The following is a 4,920-nucleotide window of genomic DNA, read 5'->3' as shown; positions in this document are numbered from 1 at the left end:
AACAAGTTTAGGGCTACTTTGCACAGAGAGAATGCTGAGCAATGTTCAAAGGGCATGTTGGCAAGGAAAGTAGCCAAAATAAAGAGGGAAAATTATTTTATGCTAAAAAGCAGTAGTATTTGGACAGCAGGAATTTTACCAGGAAAGTAAAAGTACTGTTTAGATTTTCATGACAGCCATTCCTTAAGGAATAGCACGAACCTGCAGCATGGGCAACAAGATGCTAAAAATTGGCAGCCTGGAAATGAGAGATTTGCGCATGTATTTTCCCAGCACCCAGGATGATGAGTGAAGGAAGGAGTTTGTTTACCAGCTTCCAAGACTTCCCCGGAGATAGCTGGTAACAGACAGGCCTCCAGCTGAGTGGGGAGCTTCGGGGTGCTGGGCCCAGGGCTGCTGAGGACTTGCAGAGGAGTGAGAATATGATTTTATCTGCCAGACTGTGTCTCTTATATAAGTTTCTGGAGCTTGCAGTAGGGAAGAAAAAGAGTGAGTCTTCAAGCAAGAATGTTGGCTTATATTTTAGGTTCCTGTCTCAGTTTGGGTCCTCCCCCCGCCCCCGGCAAAACAGACCTGAGACAGAGAGCTGGATGCAGGTGGTGTGTTTGGGAGGGCATCCCAGAGAGCTGAACAGAGAAGACAGGGAAACGAGACAGGGACGAGAGAAAAGTCGGTGAGGTCTGGGTGAATGAACAAGTTACTGCTGGGGGCAACCAGGGCTCAGTCTTACTGAGAAAACCCCTTAGAATTGTCCCACTGGAGCATTCATCCATTACTCCATGTCCTACTATTTGAGGGTTGCTGTGGCAGATGGGCCCCTAATGCAGACAGAGAAGAGAGATGTGGGTACTAGATGTGGGAAGCCATCAGCCTGTACAGGAACTGTCCCCAGCAGCTGCAGGTGAATTCAGGTAGGCTGAGGGGAGATGAGGTGAAGTGTCGACAGTGTCTCCTACAGCCCCCAAGTACAAACCTCAGGAAAGACCCCTGTACACTCACGAACGGTAAAAACACATCTCCCTATTTTGTTCTTTGGGGAACATGTGCACCAAAGGATACAAATATTTTGACCTGGAGAAATGTTTGAGAAACATGTCCTCTTTCTCATGCTGGCCACTGTTCTCTTTCTTCTCAGATCCTGGGAACTTTGTAGTGAAAATGATACTAGATTTAAGTCCTGGGTCTCCCACTCACTGTTGGTGTAACCCAGAGAAAGCCGCTTTGGTCCTGTGACCCTGCGTTTGCACAACTGTCGAAAAGGCAAGCAGGAATCATTTCCTAGGATGCTGTGAACTCTCAGTGCGATAAACCTTCGCTATGTGAGGTGAGCCTTGGGGACAAGAAAACTTGCATTTTCAGCCCTTTCCCACGTTCGGCTTTTCTTGGAACAAAACAACTGGTCTCCAAATGAGATACAGACAAGGAGACAACCCGTGGGAGGAGAGAGCAGAGGTGAAGGCATCTTGGGATTGTCCGTGCAGGGCCCCTGAGTGTTAGCACTCACTGTCTTCCCTGAAAACAGTGGCTCCATTGAAGTCAAAGGAGGGAGAACAACACTGAAAGTTCAAGGCCACTAGCACCATCAAGTTTTAGGAGGTTTTTTCTGGGCTCCCTGTGGATGTCTCACAAGATGTTAATTTTAAAGAGAAATCGTGGATGCAGAGAGCAGAAGGGAACATGCAGCTATTTCTTGGCAACCCTAATTGCCACAAGAGCTGCCAGGCTGCTAAAGGCATTCGCCTGTGCTGTACACACAGCTGGGAAACTCAGAGGCGGGGAGTGGGTTACCAGCCAAAGCCTGGAACGCATAAAGCAATCTGCTTTCCCTGGGAAGATACAGATGGGTCTAAAGGATTCATCTAGAGAAATGCTGCTGGCTTCATGGCTACAGTTGTGTTTCTTTTTCTTCCACCCGTAATGATTTTCTTTCTGTTTTAAGAAGGACCATGCCATAGCCACTGTGACTGGGAAGAACTTGCCCGCACAGAGCTGGCCCTCACATATTAATATGGTTGCTTCATCAGATGCCGTGGGGGCCCTGCCTGTGTCTCTTCAGCACTTACTTTGCAGTGTGTCGGTCCAACTTCCAGCTACCAGCCCCTGTGACTCTTTGCTAGAGTGTTCTCTCTGGGAGGAGGGACCATGCAAGTTCTGGGGAATGAACGCTGCCTAGGAGCAGCCCTCAACCAGTGACTAGTGGGAAGTGGTGAACACATACCCCAACTCTCTCGCTCTGAATGGTGTGCTGCGCTGGCTTCCATGGTTCCCCAGCAGGGTTCAGCCCTAACGGCCCTTGGTGGTGCAATGCTTGGTGAAGCACCATTTATCAGCTGCCATCCCTGCCTCATCTCATTTCCTTATTTCCGTGCCCATGTTTCTTGAGATCACCTCCCAAATAAACCATTTGCCCTCCAGGCCCTTGATCAGGGTCTACTTCTGGGAAAACCCAAACTATGATGATTGAATTTTCAGCTTCCATCAACTTGAGTCATATTGCTGGATAAAAAATATTCCTCATGCTTATTACCCCTGTCCATGGGCTGTAAGCTCCCTGCCGGCTGTGTGGCCGAGAGACCCACACAGTCATAGGATGCTGTGGTAACTAGGGGAATGGTGTTGGCTTTAAGGGGTCTACTTCTTCCAGGGTCCAGAGGCTGATGTGTGGATGTGAGCACTAGGGTTTATCTTGGCAGGTTGCAGAAGCTTCCTTTTGCATAAGTTGGCAAAGCATTTGCTGAATGTTTCATGGCCACTAATCCACAGTGATGGCCTCATCCCAGCATCCAGACTTTTATCCGTTTTTAGACCATCAAACCACATGATAAACCCCGTGTGCATTTCCTCGAACCTGAATCCCTATTTTGGACTAGTCGTCCCAATGTGGAGTCCACTGACCAATCCTCTACTTCAGATTCATCAGGGATGCTTCTTAAGAAGGTACAGGTGGGGCCTCGTCTCAGACTTACTGCATCAAAACCTCTGAAGGTGGGATCAGGGGTCTGCTTTTCAACAAACTCCTGGAATGTCTTTGCTGGGCTCCCTAGAAGCTGATCTGAGTGATGCACCAGGCAGTGTTCCCACGGGAGACTGGTAGAAGAGTGGGGGAAACAGGACAGGGATGGGGAAAGTCAAGGCAGGGTGTGATCCCAGGCAAAGTCCTGCAGAGGGTGGCCCCCACTTGATCCTGCAGGGGAGCTCTGGCCTTTATGTTACATCTCAGTGATGTCCCTGCTTGAGGCAAGGGGGCTGAGCTTTCGTACTCCTGCACCTGTCAGTCATTGGCTGAGGGCTGCCTTGAGCAGGTAAGTTCACTGGCACTTCTGGTTCTCTGTAAGTGCAGGCAGAGAGACCCTAGTAGCCTGAGCACAGCCCTCTGGATGGAGTCACAAGTGAAAGCCATTAGAAGCTTGAGGAGGAGGGCATAGAAGCAACAAGAGGGATCCAAGGGTATCTGGGCAGAACACAGACAGCGTCCACTATAGCAGGTGATTCTTACGCGAAATCAGGATACTGGACTAGAATTAACTCCATGGTGTAGAGATGGTGGTGGGAGTGGGGAGGGGATGTGGTTTGGGGGGTATGGTTTGGTTGGAGGATTCCAGGTGGGCTTGGATCTCTGAGCCAGATCCTTGTGAAATCTCCCCACCACTGAGATGTGCAAATATGCCTTCTCATTCTTCCTGGTTATCTGATGGGTGACTTTTAGGGCATGCACATACGCACACATGCCATTAGAGTAAGTATAATAGGGTGACACCTTCAAAGCTTCTCTCTGTGAAGGGAAGGAGGAGCCCCAGGGCTTATTGTCAAGTTCCTTCCCTCCCCACAGATACTACAAATGACATCCCAATCCCCTATGGTGTCTGAATGGAGAGGCCAGGTGTAATTATTTGAACTATGGGAGAGAGTCATTTCACAGGCTGTTATTTATAAGGAGCTACCTTGATGTCAAGCACTAGGACTGTCCTGGGAAAAGCAGGCTTATTATTATTTCTTGTGGGTGGAGGAGGGATTACGTCCACACAAAATTATTGAATTTTTGAATCATTATGAAAAGGAAACAAGAACGGATCAATTTGGGGAAGGGAGGGAGGAGATGCCAGGCGCTGCTGGGGCTTGTTATACCGTCTTCCTCTCACACACATTTTCGTTTGTTCCCCACAGCAGCCACATTGCAAGAACACTCCTTTGAAGGACTCCTTTGAAGCCTCTGGGTGGCTAGAACCTGATCACCACTGCGAACGAAAACATGCTGTTCCTTTCAGGGAAGAGTTACAAAGGGTAGACTTATCTGGGGCAATGACCAAATGTCTGATGGTTTGTTGTCCAATTTGGAAGCCTTCGCATGTCTGTCAGGACTTAGAGTCTTGGGGCTTTCTGGGTCAAATCAAAGGTGATTTTTTTCCCCTCAGTTCCTACAGTCTAGGTCCTCATGGGCTCTTACTGGGGCTGTTATCATAGTCTCTGAATCCAACCTCCCCCACCCCTCCTCCACCCTTCTTTCCAATGTCTATTGCTGCATGATGAATTACCCCAAAACTAGCCTGTTCAGCAACTCTTTCTGTCAATGACCTCCACCTTCCCTGGACTTCACATTCCCACCTGCACCTGTCCTCTCTCTCTGAGCCTGAGATCTGGTGCCAAACCAGAGTAAAGGCATCTAAGGAAAAATATTTCTCCAACTATGTGCCCCCCATTTCAACCCTGGAGCCTCTCCCTCTCCTTCCTCACAATGAGCTGATTTTTACAATTTTACCTTTCATACTTGGAATGTGGCCAAGAACACCTGGGGGCATAATCTCATTTCCCCTTTCAAGGCTAACATTGGTTTAAGAGATTGAGTGAGTTCTGGAAAGCTGGTAACCTACACTTTGTGGGATGTTGGCAAATCAGGTATGGACCAAGCCTGCTGTGTTTGGA

Source organism: Equus asinus, chromosome 21, assembly GCF_041296235.1.
Source record: "Equus asinus isolate D_3611 breed Donkey chromosome 21, EquAss-T2T_v2, whole genome shotgun sequence".
NCBI lineage: Eukaryota > Metazoa > Chordata > Mammalia > Perissodactyla > Equidae > Equus > Equus asinus.
This window is presented reverse-complemented; position numbering follows the sequence as displayed.